Source organism: Mirounga leonina, unplaced genomic scaffold (assembly GCF_011800145.1).
Source record: "Mirounga leonina isolate KUSES-001 unplaced genomic scaffold, KU_Mleo_1.0 Mir_151, whole genome shotgun sequence".
Taxonomy (NCBI): domain Eukaryota; kingdom Metazoa; phylum Chordata; class Mammalia; order Carnivora; family Phocidae; genus Mirounga; species Mirounga leonina.
The window spans coordinates 8,428,771-8,439,793 of NW_023270377.1; the positions used below are offsets into that span (position 1 = coordinate 8,428,771).

The window sequence follows — 11,023 nt, forward strand, 5'->3', positions numbered from 1 at the left end:
CATCTCTCGGTCTTCCTTTCACCATATTGAAGTTTAAAAGTGGGGCAGCTTTCATAAGATAAACAAGAAAAAACGAGCATGCCTCACCCTCACCACCATCTCCCGTGAGGTTTTACCTTGTGTGAAGAAGGAATGCACTCTATTGTCCAGCCTACTTCCCGTCAACACAGCTTCCAATCACACACTATGTAGTGCTGAAGAATAAGAGCAAGACTAGCTCTTGATAAACAAATGGGTTACGACCAATTGTAAAGAAGAGGGATGAATAATTCTAACAGTATAAAGCTAGAAAGTATTTACCCTGCTGTGTGCACATACCAGGAAGAAGTTACCAGTTCTAGTTCCTTCTTGCCTACTTGAGAAGGCAAGGCACCAGGATGCGGGCCATTGAATCTGTGACTGATTTGCTATGCAGCACTTAGGAAAAGCATATTATACAGCTTATATTCTAATGCAATGAACATAAGTAAAATAATCCTGTAAAAACATCAAAATGACTTCAAGTCCTAGAAAATATTCCAACTTACACACTTTTAACATTTTTTCAGATAATCTCAAATATGAATGAAACTACGAATCTTTTTTTTTTTTTTTAAAGATTTTATTTATTTATTTGAGAGAGAGAGAATGAGAGAGAGCACATGAGAGGGGGGAGGGTCAGAGGGAGAAGCAGGCTCCCTGCCGAGCAGGGAGCCCGATGCGGGACTCGATCCCGGGACTCCAGGATCACGACCTGAGCCGAAGGCAGTCGCTTAACCCAACTGAGCCACCCAGGCGCCCGAAACTACGAATCTTTACAGATACCTGTATCCTGCCTACATCCTTATCTAAGACACGTAGAATTCTATTAGGAAAAGGAAATAGTTAATAAACTGTATTTGGTAGCTTCTAGAAATCAACACTTTGCTAAGGACTCACTCCCTTCTGGAATATGTCCCAGCAATCAACATCAATTTCAGTCTCTATGATTTGTGGATTCCACCCCTCCCTTTGGAAAAACAGTACATTAGCATCTCTAATCTTCCTGCACTGCTCCCTCTCTTCACAGCTCCTCAACGGTCACTGACAGCAAATCAGTACTGTGAACATTCTCTCAGTGTCCTCGGATCTCACACATCCTGACCAAAAAACTTGACCTCATGTTTCTGTAACAGAAATTCTCCATGTTCCAGGATGATTCTACATTCCATTACCTTGTGGTGGAAGTAACAGAGTTTGGTGGGTTACGGGTATACACTCTGGGACCAGGGTTTCAAATCTAGGTGTATGACTTCAGACCAATTACCCCGCTTCTTTTTTCTCCATTTACTCACCTGAAAATATGGGGATGACAACAGGGTTATTACAGGATTAAATGAGGTTAAGATGGAGGGGTCTTCAACTTTATACCAGCAGTTAATATATATGTGCTATGTTAGCAATTTTTTATTCTTTTGCTTACACAAGTAGAGAATCTTTATGCTACCTTAACACTGAACTGGTATACCTCAACAATGCCAATTAGAACCTCTCATTTCAGCAACCCCATGCCCTCCTGAGGACAAATGGGCAATAAAAGAGACAAACAGAGAAACATTTAATCAGGAATAGACAACGCCAATGCCTCAGTAGGTGATGTAAATGTAGGAGGTGGCTAGCTATGTTCAGGACAACAATGAACAGTCTACAAACTAGATCTGGCCCCCACCACTGTTAATGTCCCTAAATGTCTCTTTTCTTAGGTCAAGATGCAAAATTAAACTCCCAATAGCAATATAAAATACTGAGGATGGGGGGATTTTTAAAAACTGCAGAATGAGCATAAAACAAGAAATAGCAACTTTTGCTTTGCCTTGTTCTTTTAGTGAATTAAAACTATCAGAATGCTAAATTAATCACTGATGTAAGTATGCACATACTTGTATTTAATGATGTTATAAAAGCAAGATTATTCTAAATTTAAGATATTGTTAAAAGAGAATGGTTTAAAAATATACAATAATATTGCATAAAGCTCAGCAATTCTGAGTCCATTTGCAAGTATGAGGCAAAACAATTTTAAGTGGGCCCTTTTGACTATTTTAAAACTATTCCAGAAGGCTGATATCCCAACAAATGATACATCTAGCTACAGATCAAAAGAGTCCAGGTTCACTGAAGGCCACTTTAACACCTCCAAAGGCTTAAAATATTTTTGAAAACGTGTATGGTACAGCAGAGTGTCTTAGAGCTTCGGTTATCACAAAAGCTAAAATGGACTGGGCACTTAGAGCATATCAGATGTGTTATGTAAAGCATTTCTCACTGAATTCTCACAACTACTTTATGCACAGGTTCTACTATTGTTATTTTACAGATGAGAAAGCTGAGGCAGAATGGGCATTAAACACCCACCCAATAAACCACCACCAGAATCTAAATGCAGGAATTCCAAGGCTAGAGCCCTTCTTCTTATCTCTATGCTGAGCTTTAGTTTTCTACCAGTCTCTCCAGGGCCTTCTCCCAATAGCATCTTAGGCATTTATAAACTCATGTAATCTTTCAGTGTTTCTCAAATTACATGCTGCATTGTTTTAGTCACTCATAACATACATTAAAAAATAAAGTAGGACGAAAAGTATTCGAACGCATCGTACACAGGAAGGCCTAAGTATTGTTTCGTGAAACTTCTTTCTCAATTTGACAGTGTGTTTATGTATGGTGCTGGGTCACTGGTCAAAAATGTAATTTCTCACCGCAGGCTGAAGTTTAAAAAAAAAAAAAAAGGCTTGATAAGTGTTCATTCTTTTACTTAACAAAATGAAAATAAATTATTCCAACCTTAGCTGGATTCCAAACCTGATATAAGTAATCATCCCAATCAAATCTTCTTGATACTAATCCTCTAATAAAGTGGTATGCTGGCTTGGATCACAGGATCATAGGATCATAGGATCACTACAGGACAAGTATCCCACTATGTATGGATATGTAAAAAGTATGTAAATAAGAAGGTTTCTCAAACTGTATTCCAGTAGAACCCTCCTTCAAGACTTTGGGGGTTGTTTTTCCTGGGGGGAGGGGGTGTTCTTGTGACCAAATAAACTTGGCAAACTGGGAAATACTGCACATTATATTTCCTTCCTGGACAGCCACACTGTACATTATTGAAAACTCTGAAGAAAAACAGTAACACAATCACTACCAAAAATTAAAATCGGATTAACAGTTTTAACCCAGTGTTTTCCCAAACTTAAATTTCATTCTGAAACTTCTCTCACCAACAACTAGTCTCTCATAAGACTAATGTTGTACAAAACAATTTGTGAAACACTGTTTTAAGTGAGCTTATCTGGAAAAGGGAGATCCTAATAAACTTCAGCTATTATAGTATATACACCGTCAAATAAGCACAAATATAGCAGAGATAAATAAAATACACAGAAAATGTATTTTGGTTAGTATTTCATCTCTGCTGAGCAGTTTTGTCACAGTATTACACAGCTCTATCATTTAACAAGCATTTACAGAAACAATGTATTATAATCTGAAAACACAAGGTGGGGGAAGAGGGAAGAGAAGAGATGTGAAAAAAGATTTAAAAAATCTGCAACTCAAATAAATTACAATCTATTGTACAAAACTTACATAAGAAAAACCTAAAACTCACACATGAGCACAGGATGAACAGAAAATAAAACCATACTATAAACAGCCAAAAGATCTGCAAAGGTCATGTTGGTGACCTGAGTTTCGTCTCCCTGACTGGAGAATTCAGACATAAATGAACTGGCTGATACCATGTCAGCAGAGAGGGGAAGAGCTGTTTACCTAGGCTAGGAACTTTTTGCAACTGGCATATAGAACAGGGCTCAGCATAATGGGCTATAAAAACTGCTTGTGGAACAAATTAATTCATAATAGATGTCTAGGAGTTATGAATGCTCAGGGGTGGCACACAGCTGCCATCTCTTACCAGTGGGAGAACCCTGGGATGGAAATGATCCTATGATCCAAGTCAGCATACCACTTTATTAGAGGATTAGCATCAATTACAGCCAAAGAATACTTATCTTAAGCATGTTCTTCACATCTTCAAATTTGATCCTACATTTTGGTCCTTTCCACTTTTTCACTCTTGTTGCCTCTGTTAATATTCTTTCTTTTCCCAAAACAAAGAGTTCTTAGAACTTCACAGCATACATACTTAAAAGCTGACAATGAAATTTGATGTAAAGCTTGAGGATTTGTTAATCATTAACTTGACTTACTAAGCTTGTACTTTACAAGCAGATAACATTTAGTTCTTAACCATTTATTCCTAAGTACAAAAGCAGAAAATTTGAAAATACATATTGTGATGTTATATTATCTGAAGCAGAGAGCTACCACTTCTGGCCAACCAGAAGAGAATAATGTCAAAGCATGGTTACACGCCATAAAGCCCTCATAAAGAAACAGGACTTAAAGACCACAGGCAAAAGGAGAGGTACCTAGTACAAGGGGAAAAAAGACAAGTCAGAAAATCTACACACAGGATCACTGAAAATAAGAGCAAAAGAGACAAGGGATTTTCAGTCTGGTCCCCTTTGCATAATAATGGCATGACTGAAGCCCAAAGAGGTGGAGTGACTTGCCCAGAGTGAAATGATTAGTCACTGAGTCAGGACCCAGCCCAGGCCTTCCAATTCCCAGGCTTCTGTGTTGCCCACTGTAACAAAGGCCTCCCATCTTGTCCACTAGTATGAAAAGTATGAAAGACTAGTATGAAAAATAAACACTATCCACTGGCCTAACTAAAACTAGAAACCACTAATCAAATTACGACTCTAACAACCAGAGTTATGTAGAACAAACCATCTCATTTTGTACTATAACATGGTTACTGTCTGGAAATTGATTAAAATCCTCATTACGCTTTACTTACAAACCTTAATTCTGAAGTACTAAATCAAAAATGGTAAGCAGAAAACCAAGACCCTATAAAGGAAAATAAAAATACCGTATTCCAGGGAGCACACAGTTTGAAGTGAGGCAAATCTGGGTTCAAATCCTACCTCAACTGTGCAATGCCTGTGTGACCTTGGACGAGGCCCTCCACTTTTATTTCCCATCTGGAATGATGCTAGAGGACAATACTACCTACCTTAGAGGTCTGTCCAACACTTCATGGTACTCAAATGGTAATTTTCTCCCCCAATCTATTATTTTTTTTTAATCTATTTCAACTTTTAACTTCATACAACCACCCCTAAGAAACTTGCCAGCTACATCACAGTGATAAACATGAATAAACACCTTTAAAAAAAAGGATTATGCACCAAAGAGCATTTAATATGTGAAAGCAATCTTTGTAAATGTTAGTGTAAAGGTTCAAAAAAGACATTACTGCATAAAGTATAAAACTTAATTTCTTTCAAGCAAACTAGATAAAGACTAGAGAGAGGCAGGCTCTAGGATCAGTCCCGTGGCTAGTAAGTCAGACGACCCTAGCACGTGACTCCACCTCCAAGAAAGCCCCACCAGTTACAGCTCAAGGTTCGTCACTCACTGCTCCAGTACCTGTACCTGTGCCCCACCCACAGAAAGAGGGTCTCTAAAATTCTCACCTTTCTTCTCCCCTGAAACCGTCTGGCATCAGCATCATCACAAAACTTACTGTGTCCACACTCGGTATGTGCCAGGCCCTGTTCTGAGCACTTTCGATGCAGTAACTAATTTAATCCCTCTACAATCTTCTCAGATCCGGTGTATATCACACCTGTGCAAGAACTCTAAGCTACAGTGAAGTGGAGGCACTTGCCTAACGTTACTGAGCCCACAGGACAGGTGAGGGTTCAACAATCCAGGGAGTCTGGTTGTAGGGAGTCTGCTAGTGCTTTTAAGCACCAGTAATACTGCCAATCAGAATTCAATAAATCCCAGAATGGGCCTTAACTATAGACATGTAAAAAGAAATGTATTCATGCTATTTCTTCTTTGTGCCCAAATACAGCTGATATATAATCCACTGTGGAGGGAGAGAACCATGAGTAACATGTTCACAGTTCCTTGTATGAGACCAAGCTACAGTTCATTAGACAAAGTTATAAAGTAGCAACTTAAGATCAAGTTACAAAAGGTATTATTTTGTTTCTTGAACATTTTATCAAAATAATCAAAGTGTTGTGATGTTTTAACATTATCATACTTCGTTAGTCATCAACAAATGATCTGCTGGATAATGTTCCAAAGGAATAATTATCATATAAAACCAGACTGCTACTAAATATTGGTTAACTAGATTTTCTTAGTCTTTGTAACCATGCATATGAAAATGCGGATATACATATAAACAAGCAAACCCAAACCTACAACATTGTACTCTGAGTGTCAAAATCTCAAGTCAGGCACACTGTTATCATGTGAACAGGTATGTGCTGGACGCTGCCTACAAAAATGGCCAGGCAGTCTTTACCTCCCTCCTTTGGGGCCACTTCACACCTGACTGACCTCTTGCAATTCTCTGCATGCCATTCTTCCCTCCTCTGCCAGCTTACCATCACAGGTGCTAATAAACCACAATTCCACCATCCCCTCACCCCTTCTAAAAGCACAGAGGAGTCAGGAGGCTCAGTAGGGTGAAGAATGATACCTACACATATGCACACACATGTACACACACAAATCCCCAAACAAAATGCTAATGGCAACAACCTGTTAACCTTCATTTCATCACTATCAGTCTAGCATCTGACACCCATCCTGTAATAACTCTTCTCACAATCCTGGGAAGGCCTGAGAAACAGAGGCGGAACAAACATTTAATGTTTACTGTCAGACTGGTCTACTCCACAATTGCTGGTAGTAGAGATGTTGGCCTCACTTTGTTCTGCTTTCATACTCTGGACTGATAAGGGCAGTGACTAGGGTCCACTTGGATAGCATTAGAACAATGAGACAACAGAGGAAGAACTCTCATACAGCTCAGTTCCTTCTTTAATTAAGGGTGGCCCCAACACCGTCTTCTTTTCCAGTAAAAACCAAACTACAGACTGATGACTAAATTGTTATGCAAGTTTTAGGCTACTTGGCTTTATCTGCATTCACACAAACACAAGATCTTTACACCTTTAGAAATAATAAAACAAGTCTCAAGCAATCTAACCTAGAGGTTTAGAGATTCGGTCTTCTTTCCCACAATTTTATAACACAACAAAGTTTTACCAACATTTTGCTGTTATCCGTACTAATCCACCTATCACATTCCTATTTCTAGAACACCAGACAACTTCCATAAAATAAAATTCCTGGTTAAAAGGAGCAATGGAAAAGGAGAAAGTGGATTTGTAAACTAGAAACCCCACAAGAAAGGTAACCAGAGACACTACCTGAAGAGAAATTCTACCCTACGCTGGATTTTATATTTTGTGTGCTGGAGGTGGATGTGGATTTATGTCTGTATTTTTATGGCAGATGGAAAAACTGTGAATGATCAATAATCAATCCCTCCTGGAAAAAAAGACTCTAGGGAAAGCATGGCAGTAATTACAGAAATCCGTAAACTACAGAAGTTGATCAAAGAAAAAACTTTAGTTAATATTCAAAAGTAATAAAGGATGTTTGTGGTATACACATTTGCAATATAAAAATAGAGTCAAATAAAACCAAATTATAAAGCCAAACCCCATACTGACATTAGACTTCCTTAACTATTCTTTTATACTAACTTTATGAAAATTTATACAACCTAACTCAATGTCTCACTTTATATGCCATTAGAAACAGAAACAGAGACCTCATTAACACATTTCAGAATGTAAAGCAAGAGGAAAAAAAAAAAACTGGTTGAAGCAAGAACCTGCAATCTGAAATGTTAATGAACTAAAGTGAATTGTCTTGAAAAGGGGGAAAAAAGTCCTTTTGTTATAGCAGCAAATTATTTCACCAAATTCTATATTTTACAAAAGAAATACCAACAGAAAAACTACATATAGCCTGAATCTTTGTGATGTCATGATCAAAAAGTAGTTAACCTATATCGATAGCCCTAGTATAAAGACTATTTTTTAGGCGGGGGTGGCAGGGGAGGGTAAGGTGGGATGGGGAGGTGTATCACTGTGTATGGGAGATTTTACACAAAATAAGAAACTCTTTTTAATAAGTACATGCCTTTTTAAAAAGTACATCTACTCATACAGCAGAGATGCATGATCTCTTCCATATCTGATGACAACACACACCCTAAATAAAAAAGCCTTTCTTCAATAAGCAATAGGACTTAAATCCTACAAATAATAAATATACCTCAAACAAGACACCTTTAGAAAAAGTTCTGCCCACAGTAGCAGTTACTAAGCATGACTACTGCATGTTACCGGAGATAAATGCAACCTTGTCAGAAAAAAAGAATACATTTAAGACTTCTTTTACTTGGGTAAAAATATTTTTACATAAAGATACTTAATGACAAAAAATTTTAATAAAATTTATACATATATATGCAATTTTTATTTCATCACGCAAGGAAAAAATAAGCATAAAAAGACTGGAAAGAAAATATGCAAAAATGTTAACAGCAACCAAATCTAAGTGGTAAGATTACAGAAGATAATTTTAAAAAATTTTCCAGTACCTCTTGCATTTTACAAGTTTTTTAACTGAAAAAAGTTGACATTCACTTGTAATTTAAACAAACAACAAAAAAGTGTTTATGAAACTAACATGGGTTCTAAGCTGCTTCCACAAATCATATATTTAGACTTTAAATATAGCTAATTATCTGCTAGTAATTTGGGAAAAAATGTACAAAATCAAGCTACATTTTCACTTCTCACTCTCCTATATTTTCATAACTAAAAATAAAGAAATGTTTACCTTTCTATAAAAAGGTTCTATGTCCAACTTGCCATCCCAGAATATAAGTAACAATCTGATTTTAAAAAAATCATCAATTTAGATTGCTTTACAAAATGCCATTTCAAAGAAGTTATGATCAGCTCAGGAATTCCAAAGTGCAGCCACCTAACACACCGTGGGAGAAGTTTCGATGCATTTTAGTGAAGTGCACCAACAGAACTGCCTTACGTGCAGAAGAGCTTAGTTTACACACACCTTTCCATTACCTCTTAAGAGCATGATATCTAAATGAAGCTTTTTGCAAAAGGTACTTTGCTTAGCCTGGACATGAATTTATTCGTAGCTGTCAAAATCGATCTCAAACTGCATCATATTCAAGGCACAGAATGTCAACTCTTTACTGGGCCTCCTTCTCTTTCTTTCACAAGACTGCCTTTAGTATCTCCTAGCTTACATTTCCGGGCTCATGACTCACTGAGTAATGAGCTCTAAGTTTACCTTAGAACGCCACTCAAACAGCTCCTCTACAGCATTCAAGGATCTGGCCCCCCAATACCTCTTTAGCCTACCCTTAACTCCCCAACATGGCCACAGGCAACTGAATGATTCACTATTTCTAGACTATGCCTTTTTATCTTTGTCCTCTGGTTTGCTGCCCCTCCACATACCGTCTTTTCCCCATCCGTCCTCTCCCAAACCCCATCGGGCCTTCAAGACCCAGCCTGGCACCGCCTCGCCCAGGAAGTCTTCCAGATTTCTGCGAGGCGGAAGTGATCGATCGGTCCGGTCATCCCTGGGTGCCTTTCTAGCACTTTGTAGTTCTTTCACAGGACTTATCACCTCTTTCCCGGTACCGAGGTTATTTGTGTACTGGTCTTATCTCCCCCACCAGCGCGTAAGCTCCTCGGGGGTGGGGATCGTGGGCCCCGCTTCACCTTTGAATCCCTCCGGCGCGGACCGACCACGGCGCCTGCACGCAGTGCAGGGCTCGGCTTGGTTCAACCGAACTCGGGAACGCTCCGGCCGCACAATTCCTAACCAGAAGTCAGTTAGGCATTTTCCCGAAAGATGCTGCCTGCCTGCCTCCCCGTAACAGGAAGTTTACCAGGGGCCAGGAACGAGGTGGCCAGAGCCCTGTGCGGTGGGAGTGACAGCTGGCCCGGCCCGCACCTCCCTGCCCACCCGGCTCCGGCCGCGGACGCCCCCACCCGCCTGTCCTGCCGGAGAGCCGCGGAGGGGTGGCAGAGGAGCACCGGGCTCCGGGGCTCCGGCCGCAGGCCACTGGGCGCCGCGCCGGCGGGGGCAAGCGGGGGAAGGCTCCGCGAGAGGCCCGGGTCGGGCCGGGCCGAGCCGAGCGAGGAGGGCGGGCCGCCTCCGCCGCCCGAGAAAATGGAGGCAGCCCGGGGCCGGTGACGGGCAGGGACAAGCGGAAGCCGGGCGGGCGTCCGCGCCGCGAGCAGGGCCGGGACGGGGGTCACTCACGGGGCTGGGCCGGGCGGCTCCCTCTCCGCCTCCGCGTCGTCGCCGTCCCCGTCTTCGGCCGCCGCCGCCGCCTCGGGCTGCTCGCTCGGTCCCCGCGGCGCGGCTCGGGCGCTCGGCCCCTCCGTTGTCTTCCGCCTGCTCCTGCTCCCGGCGACGGGCTCCCGCGGCGGCGGCTGCGCGGGCGGACGGCGGCCCAGGGGCTCCCGCGGCGGCCGCCGCACTGCTGCGCTCACTCGCTCGGGCTGCGGCTGCGGCTGCTGCTGCCGGACCAGGCGCCGCCTTCGCCTTCGCCGGCTCCTGGAGGCTCAGTCTCTCCCAGGCCGCGCCGCTCCCCGGTCCCGGCCCGAGCCCGGCTTTGACGTACGCACTGCGCAGCCGCCGAGGGCGCGACGTCGGGCGGTGCCGCAACGCCCCCTGCGGCCTCGGGCGCACCCCAGCGGCCGGGCGGACTCGGAACACCGCAGTCCGCGCCTAGGCCCAAGCAGGGGGGTACGCAGAGAAAAGGCAGCCGGGGAGGACCGGGGTCCTTTGACCTGCGGCTTAAAGGTTGGTGCTCAGCCTTTCTCGGCTGTCTCAGCACTCTTCCTGGAGGAATCCTACGTCCGCTTTCTACGACCACTTCCTCGGCTGTTAAGAAAGCTTTCTTTTTTCCTAAAAGCCAGGGGAGACTTTGTGTGAACCGATTCTTTCATACTTGCGAGGGACAGATAACTCATTTAGCATCCTCTGAGAGAGTGCAGAAAGT

The 11,023-nt window shown here is 42.1% G+C and overlaps 1 protein-coding gene across 1 annotated transcript in view; it reads right to left on the reverse strand.

The window, feature by feature from the left end:
• CAB39 (calcium binding protein 39) overlaps window positions 1-10,600 on the reverse strand; it is an 86,521-nt gene extending 75,921 nt beyond the window's left edge. Inside the window, exon 1 of the mRNA XM_035006912.1 lies at window positions 10,279-10,600. The gene's annotated coding sequence lies outside the window, so the exon portion shown is untranslated. The remainder of the gene's footprint in view (window positions 1-10,278) is intronic.
• Between the last annotated feature and the right edge of the window lie 423 nt (window positions 10,601-11,023).